Source organism: Petaurus breviceps, unplaced genomic scaffold (assembly GCF_028583685.1).
Source record: "Petaurus breviceps papuanus isolate PSGF00001 unplaced genomic scaffold, PetGlider_PUasm1.0 90779, whole genome shotgun sequence".
Classification (NCBI taxonomy): Eukaryota; Metazoa; Chordata; class Mammalia; order Diprotodontia; family Petauridae; genus Petaurus; species Petaurus breviceps.
This window is the reverse complement of record NW_027187344.1, coordinates 998,988-1,009,586: the sequence shown is the minus strand read 5'-3', so window position 1 is coordinate 1,009,586 and position 10,599 is coordinate 998,988. Positions and strand designations below refer to the sequence as shown.

Sequence of the window (10,599 nt, the reverse complement as noted above, 5' to 3'; positions counted from 1 at the left end):
CACACACACACACACACACACACACACACACACACACACACACACACGCACGCACAAAGACACACTTAATTGACCAAAGACATTTAGGCAGGTCTGATGGGAAGACCCAGTATCACTGGAGCGTCCATCCCCACTCCCTTCCCTCTCCCTTTTCCCTGCATGTTCACCCAACTGCTTGACTGCTCATACCATTTGGATGATATAGAAATTACCAATGCTATTCCTTCCAGTAATGGAAGGCATGACCAAGCCTTACCATTTCCCCTCACACTGCATCCTAAGGTCCTTCAGATCTTCAGATCTTTTCCCTGCCTCTAGGCCCTTTAGACCCTAGGCACTGTCCTCGGACCTGATAATACAACCTAAGGATTTTGAACCTTGCTGTCTGCCCCAAGGCAGCAGCTTTAGTATTTCTGGCCCTTGTCATTTGCTCCATTGAAGAAATTTTTTTTCTTTATTATCTACACCAATTAGAACAAGACCTCCTTGAGAACAGAGACTATCTTCATTTTTCTATTTATATCCCCAGCTCTAAGCATAGCATTTAGCACATAGTAGATATATAAGGAATAAATATTCCTTCTCCCTTCCCTCCCCTCCCTTCCCTTCCCTTCCTTAATATGTTGGACATTTTCATTGTACTGGTCATTTTTGATTATTGGTTTTTTTTTTCCTAGCTTTCTGAGAGGGGAAGGGAGAGAGATGTGCTGGGAAATATAGGTGGTATAAAAACAAAAGTGATTAATGCATTTTTTTTTTAAGAGAGGGTTGGACTAGATGAACTCTAAGGTCCCTTGCAAAACGAGATCCATAATAATATAACTTATCAGTTGTCCTCATAAGGATATTCTACCAGGGCAAGATAAACTGTGTCTATGAATGGGTAAATGGCAATGTTTAAAAAGACCAATGGTATCTTGCCAGAGCCTCTAGGATAAATATAAACAAACTCAGATTAACAACTCTGGAAAAGCCATTCACGGGATCACCAACCTATGAGATGCCTCACCTTGAACACTAATCAATCTAAAGATGAGTGTCTCTCCAGAGAAAGGCAAACTACAGTCTAGTCTGGCTCTGTAAGATTTTTCAGATGAGAAAAGAAATTATCAGCTTGACTATGAGGGCATACTCTTTACAATGCAGCATGAGTGGTTTTCTTCCATTTTTTGTGGTCAACACATATGTGTGTGTGTTTTTTACTGGCAGTCTTTTTTTTTTAATACTAGTAATTTCCCTAGGTGGTGCAGGGGAAAGAATCTGAAGTCAGGAAGATGAATCTTCCTGAGTTCAAATCCAGCCTCAGACATTTACCAGTGGTGTGACGCTGGGCAAGTAACTTAGTCCTGTTTGCCTCAGTTTCCTCATCTGTACAATGAGCTGGAGAAGGAAATGACAAAACACTGTGGTATCTTTGCCAAGAAAACTCCAAGTTGGGTCACAGAAAGTCCAACATGACTGTAAAATGACTGAACACATACAATTTCCCTATACAGCATGGATGGGAAACTTGTTTTTACTGGGAGTCTGTCTACAATATATTTGTGCTTTAGGGGTTTAAAGGCAAGTCTGTTCATTACTTTTGATATCAGAAATCTAAATAAGATCCATTAAACTGAGACAGGCAGTAAGTACAAATAGACAAAGGAATGCTTTTTACTCTGTCTTATGAGCACAGACATTTGAAAAGGCCATAGAAATTATTTCTGTCGTTAAGGTGATATAATCAGGCAAACCTTTCTTCTCTACTAGTTTCACACTTTCAATAATGTGAATTCAAGAATGTGAAATGTAAATATTTCTGAGTGAGACAATTTCAAGTAAACCCAAGTTCAGTTTTTATGAGAAAGTTGGGTGCTCCTTAGTTTAATTTTATTATTTTACACTAAGCTTTCTTTAAGCATATACCGTGTGGAGAAGCAGTTTGGAATAGGGATAGAGAGCTTGTTACAGTCAGGAAAACCTGAGTTCTAGTCTTCCCACTGACACATAAGGGCCATGTGGACCAGGCAGCTTTCAAGATTCCAAGTGATAGAGATCCTGAGCTATATTAATAGATAAATAGATAAATCACAGGTCAAGTCCATTTTTTTTAAAGAGCATAAGCCCTGTTCATAAACACTGCAAAGCACTGTTCTAGATTGTGAGGCTACCATATAGGTCATTACCCTCAGAGAGGCTAGGATCTGGACCAGCCTTATGGTTAGGCCAAGAAAGAAGGCCTAAGAGGTGTGTGTTGCTTCATCTCCAGGGAAGCCTGGGTGTTATATTCAGAACAGATAAGGAAGAATCAGGAGGCCTGGCATCTAGTCCAGCCTTTACCTCTGTGTGACCTCAGGTAAATCCCTTTCTGCCTTAGTTCCCTCATCATTCAAATGAAAAGGTTGTAGTGAATGGTTTCCATTATCCTCTCAGTTCTTGAAAGTCTATGATTCCATGCCTTTTCAAGATTATTTTTCTTTTCAGTCTTTTCCTGTAGTAACGGGAAGGAGATCAGGGGCTCTGACTCTAGAGCTCCTTATGTTGAGGATGCTGCAGGCTTACCCAGGTTCTGCCTGGTCCTACATTTAAAATATTCATTTATCCCAGAAACCTTAGCTCATCTGTGCAGATCAATGTTGGGTCCTCCTTCCCTGACTTTAACACGTACTTAGAATTTCATTGGGCAGGTAGTTGGTACAGTGCATAGAGTGAGTTCACATCTGGACTCAGAGATTTACTAACTGTTATAAACATGCTCAGTCTAGGAATCAACAATACTTGTTGTAGAGCCAGGAAGGTTTTCATTATCTTTATTTGACATTTATTCTCTCCTGAATAAATGGGTAGCCTCTTGAAGAGACTACAAAGCATCAGACAAATATAAGCCCTTTTATGCTGCTTCCATACAAATTTCCTACCTTGTTCCTCCCTTCAGAACTGGGATTGGTCCCAACTCTTCTTTTTTTTTTTTTTTGGAGGGAGAAAGGTAGGGCAATTAGGGCTAAGTGACTTGCCCAAGGTCACACGGCTAGTGTAGTGTCTGAGGCCACATTTGAAATCAGGTCCTCCTGACTCCAGGGCCAGTGCTCTATTCACTGTACCACCTAGCCACCCCACTCCCAGCTCTTCTGGGTTACAGTCTTTTTGACCTGCCCATTACATATGTTTCCCCTGCCCAATATTAGTTTCAAGCATCCCGTGAACAGTTAATGAAGTTCTAATTCTATGAGGGGTATGTCAGCTAGTATGTATAAGGCTAGTTAAGCACGTGTGTTAATGAAACATTGGTGACCATCCCTTGACCCCCAGCTGGTCTGAGACAGCTTTGCCTCAGGGCCCTTCCAAGGGTAAACATACAGATTTCTTCCAGCTATGTGACTGGATAGGGTGCTCTGTCCCTCTTCCCTTCTCCTGATTTATACCTTCCTACACGTCCTGTGCAGTGTCTGTTTTTGGAACACTCATTGTTCCTATAGAATCAGTGGAAACCTAACTGTCAGCATTTCTCACATAACTGTGGGACCTGGGGCAAGTCACTTAATCCTATTTGCCTTAATTTCCTCATCTGTACAATGAGCTGGAGAAGGAAATTGCAAAATACTCCAGTATTTTTGCCAAGAAAACCCCAAACGGGGTTTCAAAGAGTCAGACACAACTGAAATGACTGAACAGCAGCAACAACAAAGGATTTCATTAAGAGAGAACCCCTTCTGTCTCCTTGAGGGTACATTTCTTGATAGTTGTGAACCCAGAACCAAACTACCTTCTCTTATAACTGTAAGCGTTCTAGGATCATCATCTTCTTTAAGAATTGTGTGATAATTTGCCCTGGAGATCTTGGTAACATTTCTCTGATTGGGACATAGCTAGACCTTTTCAAGACAAGGCAATTAGGATTGTGGCCATGACCTTTATCTTTCTTCCTTCCAAATATGACATAGAGTGCCTGTTAATAAAACTGGACAACCTCCTCTAAGCAGGGAAAGACTAAAGAAAGTCTTCTTTAGTTCTCCACCACTTTACCGTCAGGATTATTACTCATTGGGTCATTGGCCTGGTAGGATTCTTCTAAACAAGTAACCTTGGAGAGGTCGTGCCTTGTTTGGCCAGGGAACTTTAATCTGTGGACTCTTAACTTTGTATTTATGTGTCATGAACCCCTTTGGCAGTCTAGTGAAACCTTCTCAGAAAGTTTTTAAATGCATAAAATAAAATACATAGGATTACAAAGGAAATTAAATATATTGAAATAGTTATCAAACTTTTTTTAAAAATTAATTAACAGACTCTAGGTTAAGAACCCCTACTCTAGATACCAGGTCCATTAGGGCAGGGAGTCTGGCCCAGACCATCATTCCTACCTTTGTTTACCTAATCTCTTAACTATCCACCCTCCCTTACAAGTACCTTCCTTATTTAATATCGTAAAAAAAAAATCTGTCCAAAACCAAAAGTAAGCATTATATGCAATAGAGATACACTAAAACTTTTTCCAATAAATATAAGAATGAAGCAAGTTTGCCCAGTCTCCTCACTATTATAGTACTAGAAATGTTAGCAGTATCAATAGACAAGAGAAAGGAATTAAAGTAATAAATATAAGTAAAGAATAGATAAAACTCTCTGCTTGCTGATGATATGATGGTTTGTTTGGAAAGTTCCAGGGAATCCGCAAAGATAATAATTGAGACAATGAATAACTTCAGTAAATTTGTAGGATACAAAAGAAATCCTCAAAAATCAATAGCATTTCTATATAAAAATTAAAAACAAAAAATAATAATAGATGGAATACTATTGTATTATAAGAAATGATGAGTAGGATGCTCTCAGAAAAACCTGTAAAAACTTACATGCATTGACGAAAAGTGAAATGAGCAGAATCTGGAGAACATTGTACACAGCAACAGCAATATCGTAATTATGACTTTGTTATTCTCAGCAATACAATGATCCAAGACAATTCAGAAGGACTTACAGTACAAAACAACAACGACAAAAAACGCCATCCTTCTCCAGAAAAAGAACTGGTGGAGTCTGACTACAGATCAAAGCATACTTTTCTACTTTATTTTTCTTGTTTGGGTTTTGAGGCTTTTTTGGTCTGTGTTTCATGTTGCAACATGACTAATATGAAGATATGTTTTGCATGATTTCACATATATAACCAAATCAAGTTGCTTACCATCTCAGGGAGGGGGGAAGGGAGGGAAGGAGAAAATTTGGAACTTAAAATTTTAAAACATAAATGTTAAAAAATGTTTTTACATGCAATGGGGGAAAATAAAATATTAAATAAATATTTTTTAAAGGGATCATAAAAGGGAACTCTTATTCCAAATAACTACAGAAAGCATAAAATATCTGGGGATCGACCTCCCAAAGTAAAAGACTTATGTGGATTTAATTACAAATCACTCCTTAAAGAATTAAAGAACAATGTAAATAAACAGCTGGAGGAATACTCAGTACTCATGTCTAGGCTGTACCAATATAATAAAAATGACAATACTATCAAAATCAATTTATACTTTTAATACTATGCCAATCAAATTACCAAGAGGATATTTTACAGAGCTTGATAAAATCATTATTAAATTGGTATTCCAAATTCATTTGAAAAACAAAAGTTCTAGAAAACCAAGGGAAATGATGAAGGGGAATAGTACTTCCAGACTTCAGACTATATTATAAAGCAGCAGGCATCAAAACCATTAGGTATTGGTAAAAAAAAAAAAATAGATGGATAGATCAATGGAACAGACTATACAAGGGAGATTCATAAACAATAGAACTCAATAATACATGGTTTGATAAAGTAAAAAACAAAAGCTGCAGCGCTCGGGTGCTCCACTGCTACTTGCGGATTAGTGCCGGCTCAGGACTCCTTGTCCTAGAAATATGGCATCAACGGTCAATGGAGAGAACCATAATGGTAACCTCTGGGAAGCCCACAAAGATATGCTGACACAGCCACTGAAAGAAAATGACGTGGAGGTATATACAATTATTAAGAAGGAAAATCATCGCCAAAAGACTGGGTTGGAACTGATTGCTTCAGAGAATTTTGCAAGCCGAGCAGTTCTGGAAGCCCTGGGTTCTTGCTTGAATAATAAGTATTCAGAAGGATTCCCAGGCCAAAGATATTATGGTGGCACCCAGTTTGTGGATGAACTGAAGATTCTGTGTCAGAAGAGGGCTCTGCAGGTCTATGGCCTGGACCCACAAAGCTGGGGGGTCAATGTTCAGCCATACTCAGGTTCTCCTGCAAATTTTGCTGTATACACAGCCCTGGTGGAGCCACATGGGAGGATTATGGGTCTGGACCTGCCTGATGGGGGTCACCTCACCCACGGGTTCATGACAGATATGAAGAAAGTCTCTGCCACCTCCATCTTTTTTGAGTCTATGCCCTATAAGGTGAACCCAAATACTGGCTATATCGACTATGACAGACTAGAAGAAAACGCCCGCCTTTTCCACCCAAAGCTGATCATTGCAGGAATCAGCTGCTATTCCAGGAACCTGGACTACGCCCGCATGCGGAAGATTGCAGACAATAACTGGGCATATCTCATGGCTGACATGGCCCACATCAGTGGGTTGGTGGCTGCTGGGGTCGTCCCCTCCCCCTTTGAACATTGCGACGTGGTGACCACCACCACCCACAAAACCCTTCGAGGTTGCCGGGCTGGCATGATCTTCTACAGGAAAGGAGTGCACAGTGTGGACCCTAAAACAGGCAAAGAGACGATGTACAATCTGGAGCCACTCATTAATTCAGCTGTCTTCCCAGGACTCCCAAAATTTGCAGGGAGGGCCTCACAACCATGCCATTGCAGGAGTTGCAGTAGCTCTGAAGCAAGCCTTGACACCTGAATTCAAGGCTTATCAGCAGCAGGTGGTTGCCAACTGCAAGGCCCTGTCAGCAGCCATGATAGATCTGGGTTACCACATAGTAACAGGTGGTTCTGACAACCACTTGATCCTCGTGGACCTACGAAACAAATGCACAGATGCAGGAAGGGCAGAGAAGGTGTTAGAAGCTTGTTCTATTGCTGGCAACAAGAACACCTGCCCAGAAGACAAAAGTGCGTTAAGACCCAGTGGGCTGAGACTAGGAACCCCAGCTCTGACTTCCCGAGGACTACTAGAAAAAAATTTCTACAAAATAGCCCATTTCATTCACGAAGGAATAGAGCTGACTCTGCAGATTCAGAGAGACCTCGGTCCCCAGGTCACCATGAAAGAATTCAAGGAGAAACTTTCAGGGGATACCAAGTATCAGAGTGTTATCAAGACCATCAGAGAAAAAGTGGAGAGCTTTGCAGCTGTTTTTCCCTTGCCTGGGATCCCTGATTTTTAAAATGAGACTGGACAGAGCCACATTGGAAGTATTTAGCCTGAAGGCTACCCAGGTGCCAAAAGCCCCCTTTTAAGAAAAGGAAAATGTATAATTGGGAGGGTGGCTAAGGGGAGTAGAAGGTTAGGGGTGGGGGTGGGGTTTTTTGGGGGGTGAGGGTCTTTTTCTAACATCCCTACATGGAAAAAGTTCTCATTTGGCCGTCACTAAGGACTTGATTGTGTACCCCTCTAAAGGATGGTGTACGAACAACAACTCTGTTTTAAAAGTTCATTATTAGTCGTTTAGGGGATGCTTTACTAATTAGTGAATTTATTTTGAATCTTACCTAATTTTTGTATAAGATCAGAGTATCCTATAGCCATTTGGCTTTCATTCAAATGAACAGTGATGTAATTTAAAAGTATTGCTTAAATAATTTTACTTAACCTTCCTTTCAGTGGTCACTTGGCTGGCTCATGACTGAGAACACACATGTTAATAGCTTGTAAAAGTTACTCAATCTCGGTATCATGTTGTTCAGCAGAATGCCAGCAGAACTGAATCATGTCCATTTTAGTTGAGAAGAAATGATTGTGAAGCTTCAGCTAAGTATAAAATTACCAGCCTGAGAAGTTTTGTGTCTGTTACAGTATTATGTAGCAAGCTTAAAGTACCTCACAAATGCTGTCTTCAATCGGCAGTGCTTTGGAGAGGTAGGCTTGTTTCCAGAGGGACAGATCACCTGCTGAGTCGTGCCACTAGGCAGTGACAGCCTTCTATCCAGTGCGAGACACTGGTCTGCTCTCTACCATCAGGTGCCTTCCCAAAGAAACTATTTTTCAAACAGCTGAGTGCAAAACAATAATGACCATTTTTAATAAGCACAATAAAATTAACCACAGAATGTGACAAGAATTATAGCTTTAAAAATACAACCAAATTTGTATTTCAAAAATATCTGAACTCAAATAAATTAATTTTTTTACAGTAAAAAAAAAAAAACAAAAAAAAAAAACAAAAGCTGCCTACTAAAACCTCCCTAGTTGGTAAAAACTGCTAGAAAAACTTAAAATCTGTCTGGCAGAAATTAAGCTTAGACCAATGACACCACTCTCCACAATACAGTACAAATGGATTAGGACTTTAATATTGAAGATTATACTAAAAAAAAATTATAAAAGAACTAGGTTGTGTACTTCTCACAGCTATGGGTAAGAAATGTATTCATAACCAAACAAGAGATGGAGGAAATTACAAAAGATAAAATAGATTACTTTGATTACTTGAAACTGAAAAGCTTCTATACAGACAATAATTTTTCTAGGGTAAGATAAGAAGTGGTCAAAGGATAAAAAATGTTTGTATCAAATTTCTCTGATAAGGATTTGGTATCTAAGACTTAGAAATACTTTATCTGTTTCTGTCTCTGTCTCTTTCTTCCTTATATAGATATATTAAATATGTATATATACATGTGTATATAAATATACAGATATATGTATGTATGTATATACATATGTATATATGCCATTCCCCAACAGATAAATGGTCAAAGGATAAGAGCAAATAGTTCTCAAAAGAACTACCAAGTATTCATGACCACAGGAAAAAAATGCCCCAAATTACTAATAATAAGAGAAATACAGATCAAAATGCTAAGGGTTTTACCTCACACCCTTAAAATTGGAAAAAATGACCAAAACAAATAGCAAGTCAGTGTTGATGAAGTTGTGGTAAGATAGGCACATTAATATGTTGTTGGTGGAGTTGTGAAATGGTACAACCATTTTGGAAAGCAATTTGAAATTACACAAATAAAGTAACTAAAATGTACATACCCTTTGAACTAGAGATTGTTGCTGGGTTTATACCCCTAAGAAAAACATTGATAAGAAAAAAGTCCCCATATACTCGAAGATATTTATACCAGCCTTTTTTGTGATAGCTTAGAATTGGAAACAAAGTTGATGCCCAATGATTGGTGAATGATTAAACAAATTGTGGTATGTGAATGTAATTAAATACTATTGTGCTGTAAGAAATGATGCATGTGATAAATTCAGAGAAGCATGGAAAGACCGATATGAACTGGTGCAGAGTGAAGTAAGCAGAGCCAAGAAAACAATATACATGGTAACTACAACAACATAAATGGAAAGAACAATGACACACCAAAAAATGAAAAGTAAATGTAACAAAATTATAAAAATCAAGTGGGACTTGAATGAAGAGATATGAGAAGACACCCCCCAAACTACCTTGTTATAGAGATGGAAGGTACACAGGTATTACACATTGTACATGTTTTTGGACTTTCTCAATGTATTGACCAATTATGCTCATTTTTTTTCCTCTCTAAAAAAACCCCAAACCACTATTTGCTATATGGAGTGGCTCTCAAGGAAGGTGAAAGAGAGGGATACATGGGATACTGTGGTGATAAAAAAGAAGCAAAGAACAGCAATAAAACTGTTTTAAAAATAATTTGGAAAAAACAGCGCATTACAGCAGAGTATTATATTCTTATTATGAGCAACTCAGTGCTTAATGGTAGTGACAGAGAGGAGAAAGTGGGAAGAGGAATATAGTTTAAACTAAGCAGCTGTTACATTGGCTAATTTCCTAGAATTGTGAATTGACCATTTTCCTAGTTAAAGAGGTTTGAGGATATTTGTGTTTAAAATTCAGTTCTTCCTGGGATGAGAAACCAAGGTTGACTGACCCAGCTGGTCACTGGAGTAGAAATGATGGGTTCAAAGCCCAGAGACCTCAGCTCCCTCAGCAGCTGGGCTGCCCTGATGTTCCCTTCTTTCCTGGCTTCTTATATGGATGAAATAGCAGGCTCATAACTTGCAAGCTCCTAGAGCATGCCCAGTCTTTGAAACCATTTTCTTCCCTATCTAAAAGCCAAAAGAGAACATACCCAGGACCATGTGAAGCCGGGGCTACTCTTGACCCACAGTGCCATCTCCTTTACTTCTTCAGGATGGATAAGGCCCCTGCTCAGACCCAGCTCCCATGGTTACTAGCAAATGATAGAATAAAGAAAAGGAAGCCAAGATATGGCACAGTCTATGGTGACACACAGTGATCTCTGATACCTACTGTGAGCTGCAGGAATGTTGACTAGACCATGGTTTTGGTGAAATGATATAGTGGTCTCAATTTGGCTCCTGTAGGTAGCCAGGACCATACTGGGTAGTATCCTCAGTCATAGTCTTAACAGTAAAGCCTATGGCCAAATAGTAATTTTTTTTTTAAACTATGGACCT

The 10,599-nt window shown here is 39.1% G+C and overlaps 1 long non-coding RNA gene and 1 pseudogene across 1 annotated transcript in view; one reads left to right on the top strand and one right to left on the bottom strand.

Annotated features, from left to right (window-relative positions):
• Window positions 1–5,026, bottom strand: part of LOC138147219 (uncharacterized) — a 19,286-nt gene extending 14,260 nt beyond the window's left edge. The window contains exon 1 of the long non-coding RNA XR_011164735.1: window positions 4,836–5,026. This is a non-coding gene — a long non-coding RNA (uncharacterized lncRNA). The remainder of the gene's footprint in view (window positions 1–4,835) is intronic.
• Window positions 5,027–5,825: 799 nt separating this feature from the next.
• On the top strand, window positions 5,826–8,341 carry LOC138147050 (serine hydroxymethyltransferase, cytosolic pseudogene; annotated as a pseudogene).
• Window positions 8,342–10,599: the final 2,258 nt, after the last annotated feature.